Source organism: Schistocerca serialis, chromosome 5 (assembly GCF_023864345.2).
Source record: "Schistocerca serialis cubense isolate TAMUIC-IGC-003099 chromosome 5, iqSchSeri2.2, whole genome shotgun sequence".
Classification (NCBI taxonomy): domain Eukaryota; kingdom Metazoa; phylum Arthropoda; class Insecta; order Orthoptera; family Acrididae; genus Schistocerca; species Schistocerca serialis.
In genome coordinates, this window is record NC_064642.1 from 815,544,080 (window position 1) to 815,559,013 (window position 14,934).

Sequence of the window (14,934 nt, forward strand, 5' to 3'; positions counted from 1 at the left end):
GCTTCGACAGTTGACAACTACAATACTGATTGCTGCTTGGTCTCCGCATGTCCTGACTTTGCCCCGCACCCGTTGAGGCTGTTGCGCTTTATGTACTTGCCCAAGGCCATCTAACCTAAAAAAACCGCCCAGCTCACGCCACACTACCCCTGCTACCCGTGTAGCCGCTTGTTGTGTGTAGTGGACTCCTGACCTATCCAGCGGAACCCGAAACCCCACCACCCTATGGCGCAAGTCGAGGAATCTGCAGCCCACATGGTCGCAGAACCGTCTCAGCCTCTGATTCAGACACTCCACTCGGCTCTGTACCAAAGGTCCGCAGTCAGTCCTGTCGACGATGCTGCAGATGGTGAGCTCTGCTTTCATCCCGCTAGCGAGACTGGCAGTCTTCACCAAATCAGATAGCCGCCGGAAGCCAGAGAGGATTTCCTCTGATCAATAGCGACACACATCATTGGTGCCGACATGAGCGACCACCTGCAGATGGGTGCACCCTGTACCCTTCATGGCATCCGGAAGGACCCTTTCCATATCTGGAATGACTCCCCCCGGTATGCACACGGAGTGCACATTGGTTTCCTTCCCCCCTCTCGCTGCCATTTCCCTAAGGGGCCCCATTACGCGCCTGACGTGGGAGCTCCCAACTACCAGTAAGCCCACCCTCTGCGACCGCCAGGATCTTATAGACTGAGGGGCAACCTCTGGAACAGGACAAGCAGCCATGTCAGGCCAAAGATCAGTATCAGCCTGAGACAGAGCCTGAAACCGGTTCGTCATACAAACTGGAGAGGCCTTCTGTTCAGCCCTCCGGAATGTCTTTCGCCCTCTGCCACACCTTGCGACGACCTCCCACTTTACCACAGGTAAGGGATCAGCTTCAATGCGGGCAGTATACCGGGCAACCACAGTCGTAGTCCGATCGGGGGATGCGTGGGACAAGCTGGCTGTCCCCGACAAACCCCCATCCGGACCCCCACAGTGATGCCCATTGGCAACAGCCTCAATCTGTGTGACCGAAGCCAACACTGCCTGAAGCTGGGAGCGAAAGGATGCCAACTCAGCCTGCATCCGAACACAGCAGTTGCAGTCCCTATCCATGATAAAAACTTGTGCAAAAAATCGTCTGAACTAATCTACAGAGAGTGCAAACAAATCGACAAAATTTAAACGGTTATTAAAATACAAGATTGCCTAGTAAATGCAGTAATGCTGCTACTTGCGCACTGCTGACACACTGCTCGGCGGCGGAAGGAGACTACGCGATTTTACACTATTCAGGTACAAAAACGCGATGCTACAACTCTCAAATACTGTAATACGTCCGAAATTTATGAATTAAACAATGCAAGTACCAAAAACACGCAAAGAAATTGAGAATTAAACTATGTAACAAGTGAGTGAGCTGAAGTATACGACTTGCTGCTGCAGCTGCTTATAAACGGCAGCAGGGAGCACACTGACTGTGACCAACCGACAACGGCCGTTCAAAACAAACACAGAAGACAAACGACTACGCGACTTTACACCATTCAGGTACTAAAACGCGATGCTACAACTCCCAAATACTATAATACGCCCGAAATTTATGAATTAAATAATGCAAGTACCAAAAACACGCAAAGAAATTAAGAATTAAACTATGTAACAAATGAGTGGCCTTGGAGTATACGACTTGCTGTGGCAGCTGTTTATCCAACGGCGGCAGGGAGCCTCTGTCACGAGAAGAAACTCCTCAAAAAGTCGGCGCAATGATAATTTCCTTGGATGCCTGTGTACGATTCCGATGCAACAAAATTGACGATGAAACCCAGAAGTTGCATCGGGGTTGAATACAAAAGGCACAATGCCGACGTCTGTCCAGGAGGAGTAACGTCTCAAAGAGTCGGTGCTATGAAAATTTCCTGGGATGCCGGTGTTCGATTTCGATGCACCACTACAGGATTTCTGCGACACTTGGGACTTCACATTGCCGATGAAACACTTATATTGCATCGGGATTGAATACAAAAGGCACAATGCCGACGTCTGCCTAGGGGGAGTAACCCCCCAAGTAGTCGTTGCTATAAAAACACCTGAGATGCCAGTGTTAGATTCTGATGCACCAGTACAGGTTTTCTTCAACCCTTCGACCTTCACATTCACGATGAACACAGAAATTAAATCGGTATTGACTACAAAAGGCTGAATGCCTACTGCTGTCCAGTAGGAGTAACGCCTCAAACACTCAGTGCTTCAGTGCTATGAAAGTTTCCTGAAATGCCAGTGTTCGATTCCGAAGCACCACTTCAGGTTTTCTGCAACCATTGGAAATTCACATTGACGATGAAACACAGAAATTGCATCGGGATTGATTACAAAAGGCAGAATACCGACCTCGGTCCACGAGGAGTAACGCCTCAAAGAGTCGGTGTTACGAAAATTTCCTCGGATGACACTGTTCGATTCCGATGCACTACTACAGGATTTCTGCAACCCTTGGAAATTCACATTGACGATGAAACACACAAATAGCTTCGAGATTGAATACAAATGGCACAATGCCGACCTCTGTCCACGAGTAGAAACGAATAAAAATTTCCTTGGATGCCAGAGTACGATTCCTATGCACCATCACTTAAAAATATGCAACCCTTGGACCTTCACATTGACGATGAACCACATAAATTGCATCAGGATTGAATGCAAAAGGCACAATGCCGGCCTCTGTCCAGGAGGAGTAACGCCTCAAAGAGTCGGTGCTATGAAAATTTCCTGGGATGCCAGTGTTCGATTCCGATGCACCATTACAGGTTTTCTGAAACCCTTGGAATTTCACATTGATGATGAAACACAGGAATTGCATCGGGATTCAATGCAAAAGGCATAATGCCGACCTCGGTCCACAAGGAGTAATGCCTCAAAGGGTCGGTGTTACGTAAATTTCCAGGGATGACACTGTTCGATTTCGATGCACCACTAAAGGTTTTGTACAACCCTTGGAAATTCACATTGACGATGAAACACAGAAATTGCATGGAAATGGATTACAAAATGCAGAATGCCGACCTTGGTCCACAAGGAGAAACGCTTCAAAGTGTCGGTGTTACGAAAATTTCCTGGGATGACACTGTTCGATTCCGATGCACCACTACAGGTTTTCTGCAACCCATGGCCCTTCACATTGACAATGAAACAACGAAATAGCATCGGAATGGAATACAAGAAGCACAATGCCAACTTCTGTCCAGGTGGAGTAACGCCACAAAGAGTCAGTGCTACGAGAAATTTCCTGGGATGCCAGTGTTCGATTCCGATGCACCACTACAGGTTTTCTGCAACCCTTGGACCTTCAAATTGACGATGAAACACATACATTGCATCGGGATTGAATACAAAAGGCACAAAGTCCGTCTTCTGTCCAGGGTTACTAACGCCTCAAAGATCGGTGCTATAAAAATTCCTGGGATGCCAGTGTTCGATTCCCATGCTCCAATACAGGTTTTTCTGCAACCCTTGGACCTTCGCGTTCACGATGAAACAGAGAAATTGCATTGAGATTGAATACAAAAGGCCCAATGGCGAATTCGATACAGGGGAGTAACGCTTCAGAGAGTCGGTGCTTTGAATCTTTCCTGGGAGGCCAGTGTTTGATTCCGATGCACCAATACATGTTTACTGCAACCCTTGGACCTTCACAGTGACGATGAAACACAGGTATTACATCGTGATTGAATACAAAAGGCACAAAGAAGACTTCGGTCTAAGGGGAGTAACGCTTCGAACAGTCTGTTTTGGAACGTTTATTGGGAGACAAGTATTATAATCCCACGCAACACTGCAGGTTTACTGTAACCCTTAATCGTTCACATTGGCGAAGAAACACAGAAATTGCATCGGGATTGAATACAAAAGGCTCAATGCCGACTTCTGTCCAGGGCGCGTCACGCTTCAAACACTTTAAGTTCTGATTCTTTCCTTGGAGACCAGTATTAGATAATAAAGCATCACTGCGAGTTTACTTTAACCCTTGTACCTTGACACAAAAGGCACAATGCCAACTTCTGTCCAGGGAGAGTAACTCCTCAAACAGGCTGTGCTTTGAGGGTTTCCTGTGAGACCAGTATTAGATTCCGATTCACCATAGCAGGTTTTCTGTAAACCTTAGACCTACCCATCGATGATGGAACACAATAATTGCGTCTGGTTTGAATGCAAAAGGCACAAGGCCGACTTCTGTCCTGGGGGGCGACACGGCTCAAACAGATTGTGTTTTTAGCCTTTCCTGGGAGTCCAGTAGTACATTCCGATACTCCGCTGCAGGTTTTCTGTAACCCTTGGACCATACATTGACGATAAAACACTGACACACAGAAATTGCATCGGTATTGATCGCAAAAGGCACAATGCCGACTTCTGTCCAGGGGGAGTAACGCTTCAAACGGAATGTGCTTGGATCATTTCTTGGGAGTCCAGTAGTAGATTCCGATGGACCATTACAAGCTCACTGTAACCCTTGGACCTTCACACTGACGATGGAATACAGAAATTACATCGGGATTGAATACAAAAGGCTCAATACCAATTTCTGTCCAAGGGGGTGTAACGCTTCAATCTGTCTGTGCTTTGAAACTTTCCTGGGAGACCAGTATTATATTCTGATGCACCACTGCAAGTTTACAGTAGGCCTTGTACCTTCACACAAAAGGCACAATGTGGACATCTGTCTAGGGGGAGCAACGCTTCAAACGGTCTGTGCTTCGAACCTTTAACAGGGTCTAGTAGTAGATACCAATGCACCACCGCAGGTTATTTCTATGTTATGTTATTTCTAAAAGGTGGATATGTTCCGCCACTTGACTTTATATTTACAGTGCAGCTTATGTATAATTTACATGCATATCCCGTATCAGAGCTGTCGATGAGTTTGGAGTTCAAAAGTTTCTAGCTATATAAAAAAAAAATAGTTTTTTGTCTCACTGGATATTTTCTTCGGAATGCTGTTTTCGATAATTTACTTTTAGAACCAGTGTTTCAAACCTCTTACTTAGGCGTCGATATTGAAAATTTTATTTTCAAATTAATGCACATTCGAACTGTCTTTGGAACCAATAATAGACAAATGACCCCTAAAGTGCAGAAAGAAACCACTACGAAATTTTATAAAGTGATGGTGACTACTTCCTTAGACCTGCCAGGTTAGTCAAGGGCGTTAATGCGCTGCTTCCTGGACTCGGGTAGTCGCGCCGGCCCTGGATCGAATCCCCCCGGCAGATTACCGACGAGGGCGTCAGCCTGGATGTGGTTTCTAGGCGGTTTTCCACATCCCACTAGGTGGATACTGGGCTCCCCCCCCCCCCCCCGCCCCCCTTACGTTTCGCATACACTACTCGCAGACATTTGAAAACGTTCGCACTATTTCATGGCTTACACTAGACACATACAGCTGGGGTACACCAATTCCATCCCAGGGAGTACGGGGTACAGCAGGAAGTGCATCTGGCCATCCTCTGACCCTAACATCGCCAGATCCATGGTAACAAGACCGACTCCACGCTAAAGTGTGACAAAAACCCAAAGGAAATTAATGATGATGATTACTTTGTTACACTATGTAAATGAAACTTTGGAGACCATGAAAAGAAAGAAAAGAGACGTGATAGGAAATGAAGGAACAAAATTAAATATTTTCAACATGAAAATCAGATGTATCTTGAAAATAGACACAAAAGCTGATGAGAATGCCAGGTTCTCCCGAAAATCGTGAACTATAATTCGAATGGGAAAAGAGTTGTTGGAGGACTTCAGAAAAGATTGAAATGATTCTGTTTGTTAGGTATGGAAGGGGCAATAGCCTAATTCTTGAAAGGAAAATGATGATGTGATGTGTATCCATTGGCGTAAAGCATTTTTGGTTAATCGTTATTGGGTAGAGGGGATGGAAAATCGCATTCCTGACTATGGTTACAAAGTTAATGTTAAGTTTGTGGTCATGGATACCCAACCCATTACGTTCAGACTTTATAGCATGGCCCATTTTTGGATGTACGATCTTATTGAATTTATCTATAAAACTGAAATTTAGGAATAAATGAAACACTAAAAGTATTTCTTACTCATATTTGCTGCGGACATTGTAATATTACTGATGTTAGGCAAATGATATTACAACCAGTGTCTGCTGATATAAACATGAATAAAGATTACAAGTCAACCACATATGCAACGGTAGTTTCACGTGTGAGATGCATAAGAGAAAGTAAATGTGCACTTACCCTGCGTATGTCCTTTTTATTGCAAGAGTTCCCGTGAAAAATGGTAGGAAGTGAACACGGTGAATAATTAATCGGATGTGGATAAAGAACAATACTGCTTCTTCGTAACTTTCTGTGTTTCATAAACGAAGTTGATTTGTACTTTCTTTCACTCGGAGCAATTTTAACCACAATTTCGTAAATGGAGATATAGTCGGAAAAAAACCGAAGAGACTGGTGATAGTACACAGTAGCAATTGAAAATCAGACTGGCTACGACGTACGACAACGAATTACCAACAGGAACGTACAATGGCTGAGCTGCACACGCTATACGTTCACGTCAGTTCAGCAAATTGTTAATGAAACGCAAAATAGATACAAAATGGAAGCTACAGTGATTAAATTCTAGCACTTCGAAATGTGTATGAACGATAAGGGAATTTTGATAGTCATATATAACGTCTTTTACATTTCGTCTATTTACGAACAGCGTAGCAAACAAAACCACGCAAATCGCTCCGCATTTCAAGCAAAGAAATAAAGACTACACTGCACTTCAGTATCTTTGTCTCTCATAATAAGTAATATCGTTGAATGAAATTCCAAAGTCGCTGAGTCCATGAAAGTGGGGCGGTGCACACTGCATGCGAATGCTGCAACTTCTAATCAGTGCACTTTCCACTGCTACGTATCTTACCTGAAGCCGTGTGCAACACATCACTTACCTTTCCGTACTCGCGCCACGGCACGCAGTACGGCTTTCTCTTCGCCTCGGGCACAGCGACAGGAACACTTCCCGACGCTCTCCGTCATCTTCAAGCGACTGAAGGGATGCGATTCCGCGGATATGACTTCAGCGATCGTCAACTGTCATTCGTTGTTGCGTGTGCCGTGGGTTCGATGTTATCGCTTTGGAGGATGAAAGTCAAGCCGTCACATAGACTCCGTGACCAAGAATAGCGCGTGTAATCATTTCAGAGTGTTAAACCGGTAAGGAGATTCTCGCAAGTGACATGCGAAACCCGCATACAGCCGCGCAGGAAGTATTTGAGGCTTCTTTTACACTGTTTGTCTCAGTTGTTTATGTCAATAACTAACCACACCCGTTAGCAAAAGGTGAGCTTCGAGCTCAATTAACATCCAACTATAATATTTGTGTCGAAAACTGAATTTAACTTTGCCGTAAATAGGATCGATCTAAAATTGTTACCACTCTCCGAGAGATTATTAGTTGGTTTTTTACCGACGAGTTAAAAAGCATGTAATATTTTGGATCTTTACATTAAATGAATATAGTTTCTGGATAATCGAAGCTGTTCATTCGAAAACCTTTTTTTTGTGTATGTGTGTGTGTGTGTGTGTGTGTGTGTGTGTGTGGTGACCACGTGTTTCATCTCAGTTATTTGATGTTTTCCCTTTGAGAATGCTATATGTCTACATCAACACCTACAAAGAGGCGTCACGGCTTAGGAATAGTCTGAGGTAAAGCCATGAAACTTAGTAGGTAGTAAATAAATTTTATATGCAATCCAATTTCTGAGTAAAAAGTAACAATAATTCAATTTTTTCTTTCGTACGGGAAACGTACCGTACTCTAAAATCTGTGCTAATCATTCTACAAACGACGACCTAGAAGTGAAGATAGTTTTAATTACAGCTATTCTCGTTACAATTTCCAATTGGGAAACATTAAGCTGAATGGTTTTAACGCACAACAGAGTCGGTTAAAGGTGGTTGCGTTGTTAAAGACAGTGTTTTGCCTGGCAACAACACTGTCTTGCCGCTGTATAGTAAAAATCCTATGTGCAAAATCTTCATAACAAATTGTGCTGTCGTCCTGCAGCAGAAGAAGTGGAAATACGAATGAAACGGTAATCTTTTGTGATTGGAGTTTAGTGTCGCACATCTTTTGTGATTGGAGTTTAGTGTCGCACCACACGCGTAAAAGTTTTTAGAGTACTGCGTGTGCCGAGTAATGGAAAATTGTCTTGTTTAAGCAGTTATTTTCCCACAAGTTTCGTACCAGATTAGAATACAGAAAAGTGTTGGTAATTGTACAGCGCCGCTCCTTGTTGACACGACTCATTAAAATTACAGGTGGACTATAGGTGTGATAACATTGTCGTCCCGGATTCCCGGGTTCGATTCTGGCGGGGTCAGGGATTTTCTCTGCCTCGTGATGACTGGGTGTTGTGTGATGTCGTTAGGTTAGTTAGGTTTAAGTAGTTCTAAGTTCTAGGGGACTGATGACCATAGATGTTTAGTCCCACAGTGCTCAGAGTCATTTGAACCATTTTTTAAACATTGTCGGCCAGTCACTTTCTGTTACTAAATGCGCAACCTGTGCATTTGTCCAAATGATTAGCAGTTTTCATACACTACCAAGATATGTCTTATATTCTACCAATTCTCGTATTTCACATATTTATTGCTAAATCTATCGTGATTATGCAATACTGGGAAAGGAAAATTAACTGGAGTGGCTCAGATTGTTTTACATTGCGATGCCAGTTCCTTAGTAAACGCTGAAGCAGTGCAGGATAACTTTTTATATGAATTCTCTAGGAACGTCATCATTTACATTCAAGTTATCGCTACGTGTTTTCTGTTGTTATCTTCGCCAGTTGCCCAATTAACTGAATCACCATGCACTGAAAGAGCAATTGCCGGCCGCAGTGGCCGAGCGGTTCTAGGCGCTTCAGTTTGGAACCACGCGACCGCTACGGTCGCAGGTCCGAATCCGGCCTCGGGCATGGATGTGTGTGATGTCCTTAGGTTAGTTAGGTTTAAGTAGTTCTAAGTTCTATGGGACTTATGATCTCAGATGTTAAGTCCCATAGTGCTCAGAGCCATTTTTTGTAAGAGCAATTCTATGAAAGACATAATAATAAAATAAAAAATAAGAATGACCATGAGGCACAGCGTTTCATTACGCGCCCATGTTATGTAAGAAACTCGCAGCGGGGAGCAGCTTTCAACAGCGAGTCATGGTTTTCGTTATGTCTGAGGTCGAAACGCATCAGCTTCTTATGGACTATGAAATTATCCGGTAGTTAAAACATAATTTCGAAACAATATTGTGGCCATTATGCTTATTACGTCATTAATTATTGCTAATTTGTTTGATAATTAGAAACCACTCAGCCTGCAAATCCGGGCAATCACAGAGGGTGGGATTATCGGTAGTTCGGAGCTCCAACTTTATGCCCGTTATGTGGCGCCTTAGGGACTTAGCTGACAAGAAGGGAAGGAAAACCAATGTTCAATCCGTGTGCATACCGGGTGGAGTCATTCCAGATGTGGAAAGGGTCCTCCCGGATACCATGAAGAGCAAAGGATGCAGCCAACTGCAGGTGGTTGTCGGTAGCAAAGATTTGTGTCACTATGGATCAGAAGAGATTCTCGCTGATTTCGTGCTGCTAATAGAAGTGGTAAACGCTGCCAGTCTTGCTTGCAAGAGCAAAGCGGAGCTGACCATTTGCAGCATAATCGACAGGACCGATTGCGGACCTGTGGTACAGAGCCGGGTGGAGGGTCTGAATCAGAAGCTCAGACGGTGCTGCGACCGTGGAGGCTGCAGATCCCTCGACTTGTGCCAAAGTGTGGTTGCGTTTCGGGTTCCGCTGACTGGGTCAGGTGTCCACTATACGGAGGAGGCTGTTACACAGGTAGCAGGGACTGTGTGGCGTGGACTGGGCGGTTTTTTTGGTTAGAGGATCTCGGGAAATCACAAGAAGGGCTTCAGTCACAAAGGGGCAGGGCGAACACAGGAAAAACGTAGATAGAGGAACCATTGGTATAACAGTTGTAAATTGTCGTAGCTGTGTTGGGAAAGTACCAGAGCTCCAAGCGCTAATAGAAAGCACTGATGCTGAAACGGTTATAGGCACAGAAAGCTAGCTAAAGCCGGATATATGCTCAGTCGATATTTTTGCGACGAACCTAACGGTGTTTTGAAAGGATAGGCTAAACACTGTTGGCGGTGGCGTGTTTGTTGCTGTTAGAAGTAGTTTAACTTGTCGCGAAACAGATGTAAATACTTCCTGTGAGTTAGTATGGGCAGAGGTCATTGTTGGCTACCGAAACAAAATAATAATAGGATCCTTTTACTGACCTCCCAATTTAGATGGCGCAGTTGCTGAAAGGTTGAAAGAAAACTTGAGTTTGATTTCAAACTCGTACCAGGGTCGTACGGTAACAGTTGGTGGTACCCTCGATATGTTGGCGAAAATACATGTTTAAATCCGGAGGTACGCATAAAATATCATCCGAAATTGTGCTAAACGCATTCTCTGAAAATTATTTCGAGCAGTTAGTTCATAGGCCCACGTGAATCGAAAACGGTTGTGAAAACATACTTGACATCTTAACAACAAATAATCCTGTGTTGATAACGAGCGTCAAAACGGATACAGGGATTAGTGAAACCAGGGTTCCCGTAGCGAGATTGAATATTGTAACCCACAAATAGTCCAAAATTAAACCAATAATATACCTATTCAAAAAGGCAGATAAAAATTCACTTGACGCTTTCCTGAGAGACAATCTCCACTCATTCCAAATTAATAATATAAGTGTAAACCAGATGTGGCTTGAATTCAAAGAAACAGTATCGGCGGCAATTGAGCGATTTAGACCAAATAAATTAACAAATGACGAAGCTGATCCTCCTTGGTAGACAAACGGGTTAGAACACTGTTGCAGAAACAACGAAACAAACATGCCAAATTTAAACAGACTCAAAATCCCCGAGATTATTATAAGCATCTCGCATTGAAGTCCGCGCGAAATTTCAAGCTTCTGTGAAAGTTCGCCAGTTTCCACAACGAAACGTTGTCCCGAAACCTGGCAGAAAATCCAAAGAGAATCTGGTCGTATGTGAAGTATGTTAGCGGCAAGAAACAATCAGTGCCTTCTCTGCGCGATTGCAATGGATATACTACTGAAGACAGTGCTGCCAAAGCAGAGTTACTGAACACAGTCTTCCGAAATGCCTTCACAAAAGAAGACGAAGTAAATACTCCACAATTCGAATCGAGAACGGCTGGCAACATGAGTAACGTAGAAGTCAATATCCTCAGAGTAGTGAAGCAACTTAGATCACTTAATAAAAGCAAGTCTCTGGTCCAGACTGTATACCAATTAGGTTCCTTTCGGAGTTTTCTGATGCATTATATCCATACTTAACAATCATATTCAACCGTTCGCTCGACAAAGATCCGTACCCACAGACTGGAAAGTTGCACAGGTCACACCAATATTCAAGACGTAGGAGTAATCCACTAAATTACAGGGCCATATCGTTAACGTCGATATGCAGCAGGATTTTGGAACACATATTGTGTTCGAACATTATGAGTTACCTCGAAGGAAACTGTCTATTGACACACAATCAACATGGGTTTAGGAAACATCGTTCCTGTGAAATACCACTAGTTCTTTATTCACATGAACTGTTGAGTGCTATTGACAAGGGATTTCAGATCAATTCCGTAATTCTGCGCTTCCGGAAGGCTTTTGACACGTTACTACACAAGCGGCTTATGGAATATCGTCTCAATTATGTGACTGGATTGGCGATTTTCTGTCAGAGAGGTCACAGTTCGTAGTAATTGACGGAGAGTCATCGAGTAAAAAAAAGAAGTGATTTCTGGCGTTCCCCGTGGTAGTGTTATAGGTCCTTTGCTTTTCCATATCTATATAAACGATTTGGAAGACAATCTGAGCTGTAATATTAGGTTGTTTGCAGATGATGCTGCAGTTTATCGACTACTAATGTCATCAGAAGATCAAAACAAATTGCAAACCGATTTAGAAAATATATCTGTATGGTGCGAAAATTGGCAACTGGAACTGGAAGGAACACATAGAAAATGTTGTGGGAAAGGCTAACCGAAGACTGCGTTTTATTGGCAGGACACTTGGATAATGTAACAGATGTACTAAGGAGACTGCCTACACTGCGCTTGTCCGTTCTCTTTTAGAATACAGCTGCGCGGTATGGGACACGTACTAGGTGGGACTGACGGAGTACATCGAAAAAGTTCAAAGAAGTGCAGCACGCTTTGTATTATCGTGGAACGTGGGAGAGAGTGTCACAGAAATGATACAGGATTAGGAATTTCGTGAGAAGAGTCCGTCGCAGCTAAACACGCCTTACTTTATGTGATGTCCAGCCCAATCACCAACTTTCTCCTTCGAATGCGAAAATATTTTATTGACTTACATAGGGAGAAACGATCATCACGATAAAATAAGGGAAATCAGAACTCGTACGGTAAGATATTGGTGTTCATTCCTTCCGCGCGCTATACGAGATTGGAATAATAGAGAATTGTGAAGGTGGTTTAATGAAACCTCTGCCAAGCACATAAATGTGATTTGCAGAGTATCCATGTAGATGCAGTCGCAGAATGATGGTGTGAATGGGAAGTAAGATATTACATGATTATTATTATGCCTATCGACTAAGTACACATAAGCGTGAGAACTGTGATTGTACAGAAAAAGTAAATTACAGTCTCAAAGATATTTTGTAATGTACAACAATGGAAGTTATGGAATTGGGAAAACAAGAAATACATTTCGAAAATTCTGTTATTTAACCCTCCGTTAGAAAGGTGAATCCTATAACACCAACAGAAAGGAGGGGTGAGGCATACATTTCATTGTTCGAAGTGTGTGAGCGCTCGGATGTAGGGAGTTTATGTAGTTTAAAACGGAAATGAAGGAAAGAAAACCATTTTACCATGTACTTTTGTCCGTCTGTTATCACAGTAATAGCTTCGAAGTATACCAATATACTTGAGATCCATATAAACCTGTTCAGAGTTGCATTAATTAAACGCTAGTGATGATACAGCTTTGCGGTCTAATACACATTTAAAATTTCATAGATATAAGAGTGAACGTGAGACACGAAAAATAATACAAGCTGACCTACTCTCTCTTTCTTACCACGCATTAATTCCGACTTGCGGGGTCTGCTGTTTTGCTGCATCTCCTTCATTTCTCCCTGTCGTTGACATCTTCTGGTGTTAAGCCAACAACGTGCTTGTCACCCCTGACGTTGTCAGTCCATCTCTTTGCCGGTCTTCCTCGTATTCTTGTTCCTCCAGGGTTGATGTGGAGCGCTGTTTTTGCGACTGAGTTGTCTTGCTTCCTCATGACACAAGCTAACCTACTGCACCAGGAAAAAATATCACTCTTGTTTTTGGTAGAAAGTACTGTGACTAAAGAAGTTCAGAATAAATTTTGGCTTTGACACCGATTCACCGTTACGGTATTAAACCAAGAAAAGGAAATATGTAAAGCATTCATTCCTTGTACACTTCAGTGCATTCTCGCAAAAAGCAAAAATAGCATACAAAGAACACGCATTGTACAAGTACAGTTTATGAAAATACAACTCTCGTACCAGCAGTTTGGCCCCAGTATGTATATGTCATATACAAGAAATGTAAGAAAAAACTTCACTCTCATTACTTTTGTATCATAGTTTTAATTTTTTCAACAAGAATATTGTCCACTCCTAAGTAGTTCCATTCAGGAGGTGCACTCCGGTGGAGTCACTCCAGTCTTGGTATAAGACCTGAAGGGCTTCAATTGTTAGGTCATTTAACATGGTTATCACACTCCTTTGAATGTTGTTCAGAGTTCTAAAATTACGCCCATTTAAATTATTTTTCAGTTTTGGGAAAAGAAAAAGTGGCAGAGACTGAAATCAGGTTAATAGTAGGGGTTATGGAACAACAGAAATGCCGTTTGATGTCAAAAAATCTGTGATGGATGAGACCACTTGAAGTGGACTGTTGTCATAATCCAGCAGCATCCACCTGCCTGTAATGTCCAGCCTCACTCGATTCACCCTTTTCGTGGCTTTTAAAGGACAACTTTGTGAAACTCTTGCTTGATGGTTTGTCGTGGATGAAGTATCTCACAAGAGCCCACACACGTTCGATCTTTTGGTCGGATTTTGAAGTTGAAGGCTCTCTCTGAGCACAGTCCTTCTTCAACGTGTTCTCGGTCTTCCTAAATCTATTAGTGAGAGTGAAAAACTTGCGTTCTTTGTAGAATTGTTTCTTAAGGACCAGTTTCTAGTTATCTAAGGTCACACTCGCGGATTCCCCAATTCAACATCAAACTTGATGGCATAGCGTTGCTCTAAATTCCGCCGTTCCATTTTCGGACCAGACAATAAAAACTCAACACCACTGATGGCACTATCAGGAATCACATAATGTATGTACAGAGGTGAAGCTCAGAGTATCAGGGAGGTATTAAAGCATTGGTCTACGCAAGAACAACAAAACAGTGTTTCCAGATCTCTCGCATTGTTGCACACACTTTGCTGCAGAGTTAAAATCTCATTCAGAAAAGCAACGAGACTGACAACACTGCGAACTGATCTGGCAACGCTGTCAAGTTCTACTTGTGCAGACCGACGTGTTCATCCCTTCCAGATGCTCATCCGAGTTTCAGCTCCATGCAGCCATCAGGGGATGTTCGAGGGTGCCATCAGCGAAGTAGTATCCTTGTTGTGTGTTACGAAAATGGAACAGTGGAATTTAGAGCAACGTTATGTCACTACGTTTAGTGTCGAACTTGGGCAATCCACATGTGTGACCTTTGAGAAGTTGAAACAGGCCTATGGGGAACATTTATAATAAAAGTCCCAAGCTTTTTGATGGCACAAGTCATT